Genomic DNA, 16892 nt, shown 5'->3' on the forward strand with positions numbered 1-16892 from the left:
TCCCACTGATTGATGTAGTGATTTTTTCAGGTAGATTTTATAACCCAAATCAAGCAAAAAAATAAATAGGCTTTCTATGGCCCACTGAGTGAGAGATGGCACACACAGGGATGGCACTCTAGCAGAAATGTCAATCTTAATCTCCCACAAAAAAAAACAAAACAAAAAAAAAAAAACAGGGAGTGTCCAACAATTACTATCTCCCTGCAGTAATCTCAGCCAGGTATGGCAGGCAGCAATAAGGAGTAGACTAATGCACAAATTAAATAAAACGTGTGGACAAACAAAAAAGATAGCTGTGCAGAAAGGAAGGAACAAGAGGATTTGTGTTTTGAAAAAAGCAGTTGGTTTGCACAGCGGCGTACACACAGCAATGCAGCTATCAGGGAGCCTTCTAGGGCAGCCCAATGAGCTACAGCGCTGAGGGGAAAAAAAAAAAAAATGTAGCTTCCACTGTCCCTGCACACCGAAGGTGGTGTTGGGCAGTGGAAATCGCTACAGCACAAGCGGTTTGGTGGTTAATGGACCCTGCCTAACGCTATCCCTGCTTCTGCCGAAGCGGCAGCAACCTCTCCCTAAGCTCAGATCAGCAGCAGTAACATGGCGGTCGGCGGGAACGCCCCTTTATAGCCCCTGTGACGCCGCAGACAGCAAGCCAATCACTGCAATGCCCTTCTCTAAGATGGTGGGGACCAGGACCTATGTCATCACGCTGCCCACACTCTGCGTTTACCTTCATTGGCTGAGAAATGGCGCTTTTCGCGTCATTGAAACGCGACTTTGGCGCGAAAGTCGCGTACCGCATGGCCGACCCCGCACAGGGGTCGGATCGGGTTTCATGAAACCCGACTTTGCCAAAAGTCGGCGACTTTTGAAAATGAACGACCCGTTTCGCTCAACCCTAATAAATACTGTTAAATAGGGCCTGCGCTGTGCGTTTCTATAGTGTATGTAGTGTACCCTGATTCCCCACCTATGCTGCGAAATACATTACCAAAGTCGCCGTTTTCGCCTGTCAATCAGGCTGGTCTGGTCAGATGGGCGTGGTGACATCGCTCTTTTCTTCCCCAGCTTTCCGTTGGTGGCGTAGTGGTGTGCGCATGTCGCAGTGACGAATCCACTGTGCGCACGTGAAGAAGCAGCGCGCGATCTACGCTATTACCCCCTGTCATCGGTGGGGGCGGCCATCTTCCTGGGGCCGCGCGTGCGCAGATGGAGTGCTCTGCTGCACGGGGCTTCAGGAAAATGGCCGCGGGATGCCGCGCGTGCGCAAAAGAGATCGCGGCGGCCATTTTCCCAAAGCCAAGTTTGCATCTCAGGATGACCAGCCAACACCAAACAATGAACCTCAGAGATAACTTTATTCGTCCACCTATCAGGGACAAACAGTTTCTCCGCTGGGCAACGGTCAGGTCTATTAGCCTGAAATTTTTGCAGCACCCGCCGCAAATCAGGGAAGATGGCAGACAAAATTACCCCCTCTTTGAGAATACCCACCGGCTCAGACAAACCCGGAGAATCGGGCACAAAACTCCTAGACAGGGCATCCGCCTTCACATTTTTAGAGCCCGGAAGGTACGAAACCACAAAGTCAAAACGGGAGAAAAACAGCGACCAACGAGCCTGTATAGGATTCAACCGTTTGGCAGACTCGAGATAAGTCAAGTTTTTGTGATCAGTCAAGACCACCACGCGATGCTTAGCTCCTTCAAGCCAATGACGCCACTCCTCGAATGCCCACTTCATGGCTAGCAACTCTCGATTGCCAACATCATAATTTCGCTCAGCAGGCGAAAATTTCCTGGAAAAGATGGCGCATGGTTTCATCACCGAGCAATCAGAACTTCTCTGCGACAAAACAGCCCTGCTCCAATTTCGGAAGCATCAACCTCGACCTGGAACGGAAGCGAAACATCTGGTTGGCACAACACAGGGGCAGAAGAAAAACGACGCTTCAACTCCTGAAAAGCTTCCACAGCAGCAGAAGACCAATTGACCACATCAGCACCCTTCTTGGTTAAATCAGTCAACGGTTTAGCAATGCTAGAAAAATTAGCGATGAAGCGACGATAAAAATTAGCAAAGCCCAGGAACTTCTGCAGACTCTTCAGAGATGTTGGCTGAGTCCAATCATAAATGGCCTGAACTTTAACAGGGTCCATCTCGATAGTAGAAGGAGAAAAAATGAACCCCAAAAATGAAATCTTCTGAACACCAAAGAGACACTTTGACCCCTTCACAAGCAAAGAATTAGCACGCAGGACCTGGAACACCATTCTGACCTGCTTCACATGAGACTCCCAATAATCCGAGAAGACCAAAATATCATCCAAGTATACAATCAGGAATTTATCCAGGTACTCTCTGAAGATGTCATGCATAAAGGACTGAAACACTGATGGAGCATTAGAAAGTCCGAATGGCATAACCAGGTACTCAAAATGGCCTTCGGGCGTATTAAATGCTGTTTTCCATTCATCGCCCTGTTTAATACGCACAAGATTATACGCACCACGAAGATCTATCTTGGTGAACCAACTAGCCCCCTTAATCCGAGCAAACAAATCAGACAGCAGTGGCAAGGGGTACTGAAATTTGACCGTAATTTTATTTAGAAGGCGGTAATCAATACAAGGTCTCAGCGAACCATCCTTCTTGGCCACAAAAAAGAACCCTGCTCCCAATGGCGACGATGACGGGCGAATATGACCCTTCTCCAAAGACTCCTTCACGTAACTCCGCATAGCGGCGTGCTCAGGTACAGATAAATTAAACAGTCGACCCTTAGGAAACTTACTACCAGGAATCAAATCGATAGCACATTCACAATCCCTATGCGGAGGTAGGGCATTGGACTTGGGCTCATTGAATACATCCCGGTAATCAGACAAGAACTCTAGGACCTCAGAAGGGGTGGATGATGAGATAGACAGAGATGGAACATCACCATGTACCCCCTGACAACCCCAGCTGGACACAGACATTGATTTCCAATCTAATACTGGGTTATGGACTTGTAGCCATGGCAACCCCAACACGACCACATCATGCAGATTATGCAACACCAGAAAGCGAATATCCTCCTGGTGCGCAGGAGCCATGCACATGGTCAGCTGGGTCCAATACTGAGGCTTATTCTTGGCCAAAGGCGTAGCATCAATTCCTCTCAATGGAATAGGACACTGCAAGGGCTCCAAGACAAACCCACAGCGCCTAGCAAACTCCAAGTCCATCAAATTCAGGGCAGCGCCTGAATCCACAAATGCCATGACAGAATAGGAAGACAAAGAGCAGATCAAAGTAACGGACAAAAGAAAGTTTGACTGTACCGTACCAATGGTGGCAGACCTAGCGAACCGCTTAGTGCGCTTAGGACAATCGGAGATAGCATGAGTGGAATCACCACAGTAGAAACACAGCCCATTCTGACATCTGTGTTCTTGCCTTTCAGCTCTGGTCAAAGTCCTATCGCACTGCATAGGCTCAGGTTCATGCTCAGATAATACCGCCAAATGGTGCACAGATTTACGCTCGCGCATGCGTCGACCGATCTGAATGGCCAAAGACATAGACTCATTCAGACCAGCAGGCATAGGAAATCCCACCATGACATCCTTAAGGGCTTCAGAGAGACCCTTTCTGAAAATAGCTGCCAGCGCACATTCATTCCATTGAGTGAGCACGGACCACTTTCTAAACTTCTGACAATAAATCTCTATCTCATCCTGACCCTGACACAGAGCCAGCAAATTTTTCTCTGCCTGATCCACTGAATTAGGTTCGTCGTACAGCAATCCGAGCGCCAGAAAAAACGCATCAATATTACATAATGCAGGATCTCCTGGCGCAAGGGAAAATGCCCAGTCTTGAGGGTCACCACGTAATAAAGAAATAATGATCTTAACTTGTTGTACTGGGTCACCAGAGGAGCGGGGTTTCAAAGCCAGAAATAGTTTACAATTATTTTTAAAATTCAAAAACTTTGCTCTATCTCCAGAAAATAACTCAGGAATAGGAATCTTAGGTTCTAACATAGGATTCTGAACCACTAAATCTTGAATATTCTGTACATTTATAGCGAGATTATCCATCAAAAAGAACAGACCTTGAATGTCCATGTCCACACCTGTGTTCTGAATCACCCTGATGTAAAGGGGAAAAGAAAGACAGAACACAGTGCAAAGAAAAAAAAAATGGTCTCAGAACTTCTCTTTTCCCTCTATTGAGAAGCATTAGTACTTTGGGCCTCCAGTACTGTTATGAACAGGTAATTCAGAACCACAATGGACATTGAAGTTTAGAGCACACAAAGTGACCTGACAATTACCAAAAACAAAGGACGAGCTCTGAGACGTGGAAACTCTGCTGACCGCAATCCCTAATCCTAACACACCACACTAGAGGTAGCCGTGGATTGCGCCCAACGCTCCCTATGCAACTCGGCACAGCCTGAGAAACTAACTTGCCCTGAAGATAGAAAAATAAGCCTACCTTGCCTCAGAGAAATTCCCCAAAGGAAAAGGCAGCCCCCCACATATAATGACTGTGAGTAAGATGAAAATACAAACACAGAGATGAAATAGATTTAGCAAAGTGAGGCCCGACTTACTGAATAGACCGAGGATAGGAAAGATAGCTTTGTGGTCAACACAAAAACCTACAAACAACCACGCAGAGGGCAATAAGACCCTCCGCACCGACTAACGGTACGGAGGTGCTCCCTCTGCGTCTCAGAGCTTCCAGCAAGCAAGAAAAACCAATAAAGCAAGCTGGACAGAAAAAATAGCAAGCAAAAAATAACACAAGCAAAACTTAGCTAATGCAGGATAGACAGGCCACAGGAACGATCCAGGAGGAAGCAAGACCAATACTAGAACATTGACTGGAGGCCAGGATCAAAGCACTAGGTTGAGTTAAATAGAGCAGCACCTAATGACTTAACCTCATCACCTGAGGAAGGAAACTCAGAAGCCGCAGTACCACTCTCATCCACCAAAGGAAGCTCATAGACAGAACCAGCCGAAGTACCACTCTCGACCACAGGAGGGAGCGTGGCCACAGAATTCACAACAGGATTCGTCCCTGCGACATGCGCACACCACTACGCCACCAACGGAAAGCTGGGGAAGAAAAGAGCGATGTCACCACGCCCATCTGACCAGACCAGCCTGATTGACAGGCGAAAACGGCGACTTTGGTAATGTATTTCGCAGCATAGGTGGGGAATCAGGGTACACTACATACACTATAGTAACGCACAGCGCAGGCCCTATTTAACAGTATTTATATCTCAATCTGAAAAAAAACGTGTGACAGGTTCCCTTTAAAGGGTTATACTGATGTTGTTTCTTCAGCAGCTCACAACTCTGCAGTCTCTTTACTCCCTGTTTTCTTGTGGGGCAGGCCTTCCTTTCTGAGTGACAGTTCTGGTGAGTAGGAAAGCTGAAGTATTAGTCAAAGTATAAAGCTCAACAAAAGCTCTGTTGTAACACACTTAGCTATCAGTGGTTTGTTCTGGAGTCTACTCTCCTATCACTATAGTTAACTTACATATAAAGATAACTGTGCATTTGAATAAACATACAGCTCAGGACAGTGAGAGCCACTATGCTATGTGCTGGGAGGTTGTGATTACACAGGACTGATAAGAGCAGCTGGTCAGGAGCTGAGAGGGAGGGGCAGTGTCTTGAGCAGTTAACTGCTGTATAGAAATCAGTGGGCTGCAGATCGCTGACTGGGAATTTAGGAGTTATCTTCTCTACTGGAATGTATCTACTGCACAAGGCAGTAGTGGCCAAGCTCCATGGAAATGAGCTGTACACTATGTAGCATAAAACCTCTTTTTGGATGAATAGGACAGCAGGTAGAAAATGCAAGTCAATTGCAAATGGGCTTATTTTCTTGCTGTTTAACTAATTTAAGCAATTTAATAAAGTGATAATACCTCTTTTGGGCCAAGTTAGACACACCTGTCTCGAGTGCTGTTGGTAGTGCTCCAGTGTTTTTGTATCCATCCACATTAGATATTCATCTTTGCAAAACTTCTGTGATTCTGCAAACAATCAGACATGCTGGAAGACCTTCTCCTTGTTAACTTCTGGTTAACCCCTTCACCCCAGAGCCTGTTTTCACCTAAGTGACAGGGCCAATTTTTACAATTCTGACCACTGTCACTTTATGAGGTCATAACTCTGAAACGCTTCAACGGATCCTGGTGATTCTGACACTGTTTTCTCGTGACTTATTGTTCTTCATGATAGTGGTAAAACTTCTTCGATATGACTTGCATTTATTTGTGAAAAAAACAAAAATTTGTCGGAAATTATGAAAATTTAGCAATTTTCAAACTCTTAGTTTTTATGCCCTTAAATTAGAGAGTTATATCACATAATATAGTTAATAAACAACATTTCCCACATGTCTGCTTTACATCAGCACAATTTTGGAAACATAATTTTTTTTTGTTAGGACGTTATAAGGGTTAAAAGTTGACCAGCGATTTCTCATTTTTGCAACAAAATTTGCAAAACCATTTTTTTACGGACCACCTCACACTTGAAGTGACTTTGAGGGGTCTATATGACAGAAAATGCCCAAAAGTGACACCATTCTAAAAACTGCACCCCTCAAGGTACTCAAAACCACATTCAAAAAGTTTATTAACCCTTCAGGTGCTTCACAGGAATTTTTTGAATGTTTAAAAAAATTGAACATTTAACTTTTTTTTCACAAAATTTTTACTTCAGGTCCAATTTGTTTCATTTTACCAAGGGTAACAGGAGAAATTGGACCACAAAAGTCGTTGTACAATTTGTCCTGAGTACGCCGATACCCCATATGTGGGGGTAAACCACTGTTTGGGCACATGGCAGAGCTCGGAAGGGAAGGAGCGCCATTTGACTTTTCAATGCAAGATTTGCTGGAATTGAGATCGGAGCCCATGTCACGATTGGAGAGCCCCTGATGTGCCTAAACAGTGGAAACCCCCACAAGTGACACCATTTTGGAAAGTAGACCCCCTAAGGAACTAATCTAGATGTGTGGTGAGCACTTTGAACCTCCAAGTGCTTCACAGAAGTTTATAATGTAGGGCCGTAAAAAAAAATTTTTTATTAATTTTCACAAAAAATGATCTTTTTGCCCCAAATTTTTTATTTTCCCAAGGGTAAAAGGATAAATTGGACCCCAAAAGTTGTTGTGCAATTTGTCCTGAGTACGTCGATACTTCATATATGGGGATAAACCACTGTTTGAGCGCATGGCAGAGCTCGGAAGGGAAGGAGTGCCATTTGACTTTTCAATGCAAAATTGGCTGGAATTGAGATCGGACGCCATGTCGCATTTGGAGAGCCCCTGACGTGCCTTAACAGTGGAAACCCCCACAAGTGACCCCATTTTGGAAAGAAGACCCCCTAAGGAACTTATCTAGATGTGTGGTGAGCACTTTAACCCCCAATTGTTTCACTAAAGTTTAGAATGTAGCATTGTGAAAATTAAAAAATCATTTTTTCTTTCCACAAAATGATGTTTTAGCCCGCAATTTTTTTTTCCCAAGGGGAACAGGAGAAATTGGACCACAAATGTTATTGTCCAATTTGTCCTGAGTACGCTGATACCCCACATGTGGGGGGGAACCACCGTTTGAGTGCATGGCAGAGCTCGGAAGGGAAGGAGCACCGTTTGAAATGCAGACTTAGATGGAATGGACTGCAGGTGTCATGTTGCATTTGCAGAGCCCCTGATGTACCTAAGCAGTAGAAACCCACCACAAGTGACCCCATATTGGAAACTAGACCCCCCAAGGAACTTATCTAGATGTGTTGTGAGAGCTTTGAACCAACAAGTGTTTCACTACAGTTTATAACGCAGAGCCGTGAAAATAAAAAATATTTTTTTTTCCACGAAAATGATATTTTATCCCCTATGTTTTTATTTTCCCAAGGGTAACAGGACAAATTGGACCCCAAAAGTTGTTGTCCAACTTGTCCTGAGAACGCTGATACCCCATATGTTGGGGGGAACCACTGTTTGGGCACACAGGAGAACTCGGAAGGGAAGGAGCACTGTTTTACTTTTTCAAAGCAGAATTGGCTGGAATTGAGATCGGACGCCCTCTGATGTGCCTAAACAGTAAAAACCCCCAATTATAACTGAAACCCTAACCCCAACCCTAACCCTAGCCCTAACCCTAAACCTAGCCCTAGCCCTAACCCTAGCCCTAGCCCTAACCCTAGCCCTAACCCTAGCCCTAACCTTAGCACTAATGGGAAAATGGAAATAAATACATTTTTTTACATTTTATTATTTTTCCCTAACTAAGGGGGTGATGAAGCGGGGTTTGATTTACTTTTATAGCTTTTTTTGGCGGATTTTTATGATTGGCAGCTGTCACACACTAAAAGACGCTTTTTATTGCAAAAAATAGTTTTTGCATCACCACATTTTGAGAGCTATAATTTATCCATATTTTGGCCCACAGAGTCATATGAGGTCTTGTTTTTTGCGGGACGAGTTGACGTTTTTATTGGTAACATTTTCGGGCAGATGACATTTTTTGATCGCTTTTTATTCCGATTTTTGGGAGGCGGAATGAACAAAAACCAGCAATTCCTGAATTTCTTTTAGGGGGGGCGTTTATACCGTTCCACGTGTGGTAAAATGGATAAAGCAGTTTTATTCTTCGGGTCAGTACGATTACAGCGATACCTCATTTATGTAATTTTTTTTATGTTTTGGCGCTTTTACACAATAAAAACTATTTTATATAAAAAAATAATTGTTTTTGCATCGCATTATTCTGAGAGCTATAACTTTTTTATTTTTCTGCTGATGATGCTGTATGGTGGCTTTTTTTTTGCGGGACAAGATGACGTTTTCAGCGGTACCATGGTTATTTATATCCGTCGTTTTGATCGCGTGTTATTCCACTTTTTGTTCGCTTGTATGATAATAAAGCGTTGTTATTTGCCTTGTTTTATTTTTTTTTTTTTTGCGGTGTTCACTGAAGGGGTTAACTAGTGGGATAGTTTTATAGAGCGGGTCGTTACGGACGCGGCGATACCAAATATGTGTACATTTATACTTCCAGCGCCTGCTCTCAGCAGGCGCCGGCTAGCCAGGTCACTTCATGACCCGGAAGGAGTCCGGCGGCCATCTTGGATCCGGGGACTCCTTCCGGGTCACCGGAGCAACGCGATCTCATTGCGTTGCTCCGGTGGGAGAGCGCAGGGAGCCCCCGTCCCTGCGCGATCCCCCTCTATGCCGCTGTCACTACTGACAGCGGCATCAGAGGGGTTAAATGCCCGCGATCGGCGATAGCGCCGATCGTGGGCATTGCTGCGGGGTGTCAGCTGTCGTATACAGCTGACACCCGCACCCGATCACCGCGGCGCTCAGCGCGAGACCGCGGTGATCGGTGCGCCGTACTAGTACTGCTGCTGGCACTAATGCAGTGCCGGCAGCGCAGTACTAGTACGGCGCATGTCGCGAAGGGGTTAATCCACTGATTGCAGTAAGTATCACAAAATGTTATTTGACTCTGTTTATAGTGTGTTCCTTTGGGCTTGCTATCTCATTCTATATCTGCCTTCTGGGTTTTGTGGCTTCCAGTCTGTCCAGCTCCTCATTGCAGAGGTGTATCTAGGTTTTCCGGCACCTGATGCAAGAAGTCAGTTTGGCGCCCTGCACCCATCCCAAGCACATACGCGTTTTGCACACTAAGGCTATGTGCACACGTTCAGGATTTCTCACAGAAAATTCCTGAGAAAAACCTGAAATTTTCTGCAAGAAATCAGCAAGAAATCTGCATGCGTTTTTGCCGTGTTTTTGCCGCATTTTTGGTGCGTTTTTGATGCGTTTTTTTCCGGACATTTCCCAATGCATTTTGTAGTGGGAAATCCGCAAAAAAAACGCAAAATTAATGAACATGCTGCGTTTTTTTTACCACGATGCGCTTTATTCGTGGAAAAAAATGCATCATGTGCACAAAACATGCGGAATTCATTCTAAGGCCAGCATCACACTCAGCGTAAAAAAATACGGTCCGTAATTTACGGCCGTAATACGCTGAAAAGTCCCCAAAATAGTGGTGCGTATCTCCTCCGTAGGAAGGGTGTGTCAGCGTATTTTGCGCATGGCATCCTCCGTATGTAATTCGTATGGCATCCGTACTGCGAGATTTTCTCGCAGGCTTGCAAAACCGACATACGGATATACAAGGGATCCATGTGCTCAAAAAATAATAAAAACATATATACTGTCATATATATATATATATATATATATATATGTGTATATATATATATTAGCTATTGAACCCGTTCTACGCCCAGGTAGCGAGCATTTATATTGGTATATGGTCTCCATCCTGGTATGTGCTGCTCCATCCTGCGTCCCCATCCTGTCATGTGCTGCTCCCATCCTGCGCCCCCGTTCTGTCATGTGCTGCTCCCATCCTGCGCCCATTCTGTCATGTGCTGCTGCCATCCTGCCCCCGTTCTGTCATGTGCTGCTCCCATCCTGCGCCCGTTCTGTCATGTGCTGCTGCCATCCTGCGCCCGCTCTGTCATGTGCTGCTGCCATACTGCGCCCGTTCTGTCATGTGCTGCTCCCATCCTGCTCCCCTGTTCTGTCATGTGCTGCTCCCATCCTGCGCCCGTTCTGTCATGTGCTGCTGCCATCCTGCACCCGTTCTGTCATGTGCTGCTCCCATCCTGCGCCCGTTCTGTCATGTGCTGCTGCCATCCTGCGCCCGTTCTGTCATGTGCTGCTGCCATCCTGCGCCCGTTCTGTCATGTGCTGCTGCCATCCTGTGCCCGTTCTGTCATGTGCTGCTGCCATCCTGCGCCCGTTCTGTCATGTGCTGCTGCCATCCTGCGCCCGTTCTGTCATGTGCTGCTCCCATCCTGCGCCACCATTGTATTATATGCCCCCCATAAGATGCTCCAGTGTGTATGCCCCCGTATGCTGCTGCCATATAAAAAAAAAATACCATACTCACCTATCGTCCGGCTCCACAGCAGGTGTGTATTCAAGAAAATGGCGCCGGAAAGCGTGGACTGCGCAGGCGCCGATTCCGGCAGCAGGAATCGGCGCCTGCGCAGTCCGTGCTTTCTGGCGCCATTTTCTTGAAGACACACCTGCAGTGGAGCCGGAGTGTGTCTTCAAGAAAATGGCACCGGAAAGCGCGGACTGCGCAGGCGCCGATTCCGGCAGCAGGAATCGGCGCCTGCACAGTCCGCGCTTTCCGGCGCCATTTTCTTGAAGACGCACTCCGGCTCCTCTGCCTGTGACTGGTAAGTCAGAGGGCGGCGCCGGGGCGCATTAAGCGCGTCATCGCGCCCTTTGAACTGTCACAGCAGAGGAGCCGGGAGACGGAGCCGCACGCAGCGCTGGAACGGGGAAAGGTGAATATACTTACCCTCCTGGCGGTCCCTCACTCTCCGGTGGAGATCGCGGTATGCGTTCAGTGCTTACGCATACCGCGATCTCCTGGGAGCGTCACTCTGTGGGGGCCAGACTGCGCCGGCGCTTGCGCCGGCGCAGTCTATAAAGGCTTCGGACAGAGTGACGCTCCCAGTGTTATCTTATAGATATATATGTGTTAGTGAGATATATATATATATATATATATATATATATTAAATCCAGCGCGAGATAGCTTAAAAGCCGGTAATTCAATTGCCGGCTTTTGCTATCTCCTTCCTAAACCTGACATGATTTGAGACATGGTTTACATATAGTAAACCATGTCATATCCCCCTCTTTTTTTTTGCATATTCCACACTACTAATGTTAGTAGTGTGTATGTGCAAAATTTGGCCGTTCTAGCTATTAAATTAAAGGGTTAAATGGCGGAAAAAATTGGCGTGGGCAACCGCGCAATTTTCTCCGCCAGAGTAGTAAAGCCAGTGACTGAGGGCAGATTAAGGTTGAGCGACTTTTAGTTTTTTAGGGTCGAGTCGGGTTTTGCGATACCCGACTATCTCAAAAGTCGAGTCGAGTGGAATCGGCCGATTATCGCGAAAAGTCGGGGATCGACCGAAACACGAAACCCAATGCAAGTCAATGGGGAAGCATAGTCGGCAGTGAGTGGAGGCCAGGAAAACACCTACAGTACCCATTTTAATGGCAAAAACATCCATTCTTGTTACTGAAGTTTGTCAATCTTAATTTACCTTATAATAATAGTTAGGCATTGGAAATTGGGGGTCATTTGGCTAAAGTTGTGGGGGGTAGGGCTGGTTCAAGTATTTAATGGGCCCAGGTAATCTGGACCACATCAGAGCAGTGGACCAGGGAGAGGTAAGTATTTATAGTGTTATATTAAAAACAATTTAACGAGAGCCTGAAAATAGAAGCTAGGGAAAGGCAACATGGAGAACACCTTGGAGCGGAAGACACCGTTTGTAGAACCCAGACCCAACTTGTAGGCCTAATGCAGTGTTGTTTCAACAACTATTTAACGAGAGCCTGAAGATTGAAGCTCAGGAAAGGCAACCAGGAGAACACCTTGGAGCGGCAGACACTGGTAGTAGGCCCCAACCCAACTAGTAGCCCCACTGCAGTTGTTCGATTAAAAACTATTTAACGAGAGTCTGAAGATTGAAGCTCAGGAAAGGCAACCTGGAGAACACCTTGGAGCGGCATACACCGTTAGTAGGCCCCAACCCAACTAGTAGCCCCACTGCAGTTGTTCCATTAAAAAACTATTTAACAAGAGCCTGAAGAATGAAGCTCATGAAAGGCAACCCCCCACTGCAGTTGTTCCATTAGAAAACTATTTAACGAGAGCCTGAAGATTGAAGCTCAGGAAAGGCAACCTGGAGAACACATTGGAGCAGCATACACCGTTAGTAGGCCCCAACCCAACTAGTAGCCCCACTGCAGTTGTTCCATTAAAAAACTATTTAACAAGAGCCTGAAGATTGAAGCTCATGAAAGGCAACCAAGAGAACACCTTGGAGCGGCATACACTGGTAGTAGACCCCAACCCAACTAGTAGCCCCACTGCAGTTGTTCTATTAAAAAACTATTTAACGAGAGCCTGAAGATTGAAGCTCAGGAAAGGCAACCTGGAGAACACCTTGGAGTGGCAGACACCGTTAGTAGGCCCCAACAAAACTAGTAGCCCCACTGCAGTTGTTCGATTAAAAAACTATTTAACAAGAGCCTGAAGATTGAAGCTCAGGAAAAGCAACCAGGAGAACACCTTGGTGCGGCAGACACTGGTAGTAGGCCCCAACCCAACTAGTAGCCCCACTGCAGTTGTTCCATTAAAAAACTATTTAACGAGAGCCTGAAGATTGAAGCTCAGGAAAGGCAACCAGGAGAACACCTTGGAGCGGAAGAATCAGTTTGTAGACCACAACGAAACTTGTGGCCCCAATGCAGTTTTATAATTCTGACAGGCTGAAAACCAGCCTTTTTTTTTTTTTTTTTTTAGAGGAGAACAACTGTATTAAGTGGCGCAGACAGACACTGCTAGTAGGCCTTACACCAAAAAGTTGGCTCACTGCAGGTTGAATAAAAGGTACATGGGTACACGGTCGGCATTGGTGTGCTCAGCGGAGGACAAATGGAAGGATGGACCGCAGACAGACTTAGTAGGCCTACAATAAAGAAAGTAGGCTCTATGCACTTTTAAATAGGTTCCAGGGGTACACAGGCAGCATTGGTGTGGTCAGCGGAGGACTATTGGAAGGAGGGACCACAGACAGACTTAGTAGTCCTAAAAAAAAAAAAATTTGGCTCAATGCAGTTCGAATTATCTTGCAGGGGTACACAGGCAGCATTGGTTTGTTCAGCGGAGGACGATTGGAAGGAGTGTCTGACACAGTTAGTACTCCCCCAAAATAAATAGATGTTAATGTCTCTCAAAACAACTAAACCAAAAAACAAAAGGGTGGCATACTTAGGTACAGGGGTGGGTTCCTCTGCTGAGTTTTAGACATAGTAATTTGGCGCTGCTAAGTATTTACTGGTGTCAATATAGGACACTGACCCTGACTATTTTAACAAGCATCATACATGTCAACAAATTGGTATTGTCAGTGCCAGGCATTGAAGGATGTTAGCGCATAGACTAAACATTGGTGGAGCTGTGAGAGATAATTTTGCAAGTGGTAGAGCACTGTTTGAGCTGGGGGGGGAACTCTCTTGTGGCCGGCAGTACATGTTACAACGGTGTGTCTGACATTGGTTGCATGCCACCACCGCCAGAGACACTTTATTGTACTATGAGGGACCCAGTGGCAGTGCCGTCGGCCAAAAGCGGGCACACCCACCGCTTCAGACAGATGGCACTCTCACGGGTGCGTGCGCCAAGTGGCGATACCACGGCCCCGTGGGGGGGAGTTTGTTGTGAATTCTGTGGCAGAGCTCCCTCCTGTGGTCACAAGTGGTACTTCGGCTGATTCTCTCTGTGAGCTTCTGTTGGTGGAGGGAAGTGGTACTGCGGCTTCTGAGTTTCCTCCCTCAGGTGATCTGGTGAGGTCGTTAGGTGCTTCTCTACTTAACTCCACCTAATGCTTTGATCCTGGCTTCCTGTCAATGTTCCAGTGTTGGACTTGCTTTTCCCTGGATCATTCCTGTGGCCTGCTGCTCTGCATAGCTAAGTTCTTCTTTGCTATTTGTTTGCTATTTTTTCTGTCCAGCTTGTCTAATTTGTTGCTGGAAGCTCTGGGACGCAAAGGGTGTACCTCCGTGCCGTTAGTTCGGTACGGAGGGTCTTTTTGCCCCCTTTGCGTGGTTTTCTTTAGGGTTTTGTGTAGACCGCAAAGTTACCTTTTCTATCCTCGATCTGTTAAGAAAGTCGGGCCTCACTTTGCTGAATCTATTTCATCTCTACGTTTGTCTTTTCATCTTAACTCACAGTCATTATATGTGGGGGGCTGCCTTTTCCTTTGGGGTATTTCTCTGAGGCAAGGTAGGCTTATTTTCTATCTTCAGGCTAGTTAGTTTCTCAGGCTGTGCCGAGTTGCATAGGCAGAGTTAGGCGCAATCCACGGCTGCCTCTAGTGTTGTTTGGAGAGGATTAGGGATTGCGGTCTGCAGAGTTCCCACGTCTCAGAGCTCGTTCTATGATTTTGGGTTATTGTCAGATCACTGTATGTGCTCTGACCGCTATGTCCATTGTAGTACTGAATTGCCTTTCATAACAGGAGTTAGCGCATTTAGGGAGGTGTAAACATGTCGTATGCTGGACAAACAGCTGCTGTAGATTAAGAGATTGGAACAGTCAGTAAGACCAGTCCACAAGCAAGACCTTTTTATAGGAAAGCTAGGTGTCAGCCGGGAAAGGTGGTGCAAAATAATTCGAAATCCATGAGTGGTTCATTTTAATGAAGGTTAGATCATCAACATTTTGGGTAGCCAGTCGAGTCCTTTTTTCGGTCAATATTGAACCAGCAGCACTGAATACTTTTTCTGATAGCACACTAGCTGCTGGGCAAGCAAGCTCCTGCAATGCATATTCTGCCAATTCAGGCCAGGTGTCTATTTTGGAAGACAAGTAATCAAATGGGAATGATGGTTGAGGGAGAACATTGATAAGGGATGAAAATTAGTTAGTAACCATACTGGACAAATGTTGTCTCCTGTCACTTTGAATTGATGCTGCAGTACCTGTCCTGTCTGCGGTCAGAAAACCCCTCTGTCCAACGCCACTTCTGATTTGTGCAACTCTAATACCTCTGCCCTGTTGCCCGCTGCAGCTCGTGTGAGAACCATAACCGGCGCTGTGTGCTGGGAATGCCTGAATCAAATGGTCTACAAGAGTTGCTTGTTTGGTTGCTAATATTTGTTCAAGGTTCTCATGTGGCATGATATTTAGCAATTTGCCTTTATAGCGAGGATCAAGGAGGCAGGCAAACCAGTAATCATCATCGGTCATCATTTTAATAATGCGTGGGTCTCTTTTGAGGATACGTAAGGCATAATCCGCCATGTGGGCCAAACTTCCAGTTGTCAAATCTGCGGTTGTGCTGGGTTGAGGGGCAGTTTCAGGCAAATCTACGTCACTTGTCTCCCTCAAAAAACCTGAACTTGGCCTTGCAACGCCACCAGTTTCTATTGGCCCCGGAGAAGCTTCCTCATTCAAAAAATACTCATCCCCATCATCCTCCTCCTCTTCGCCCGCTACCTCATCCTGTAGATTGCCCTGACCAGACAATGGCTGACTGTCATTAAGGCTTTTCTCTTCCTCGGCTGCAGACGCCTGCTCCTTTATGTGCGTCAAACTTTGCATCAGCAGACGCATTAGGGGGATGCTCATGTTTATTATGGCGTTGTCTGCACTAACCAGCCGTGTGCATTCCTCAAAACACTGAAGGACTTGACACATGTCTTGTACCTTCGACCACTGCACACCTGACAACTCCATGTCTGCCATCCAACTGCCTGCCCGTGTATGTGTATCCTCCCACAAATACATAACAGCACGCCTCTGTTCGCACAGTCTCTGAAGCATGTGCAGTGTGGAGTTCCACCTTGTTGCAACGTCCATGATTAGGCGATGCAGGGGAAGGTTCAAAGACCGCTGATGGTTCTGCATACGGCTGGAGTGTACGGGCGAACGGCGGATATGCGTGCAAAGTCTGCGCACTTTGGGGAGCAGGTCGGGTGACCCCGGATAACTTTTCAAGAAGCACTGCACCACCAGGTTTAAGGTGTCAGCCAGGCAAGGAATGTGTTTCAGTTGGGAAAGGGCTATGGCAGCCATAAAATTCCTTCCGTTATCACTCACTACCTTGCCTGCCTCAAGATGTACACTGCCCAGCCATGACTGAGTTTCTTGCTGCAAGAACTCGGACAGAACTTCCGCGGTGTGTCTGTTGTCGCCCAAACACTTCATTGTCAATACAGCCTGCTGACGCTTGCCACTATCTGTCCCA

This window comes from Ranitomeya imitator, chromosome 6, assembly GCF_032444005.1.
Source record: "Ranitomeya imitator isolate aRanImi1 chromosome 6, aRanImi1.pri, whole genome shotgun sequence".
NCBI lineage: Eukaryota > Metazoa > Chordata > Amphibia > Anura > Dendrobatidae > Ranitomeya > Ranitomeya imitator.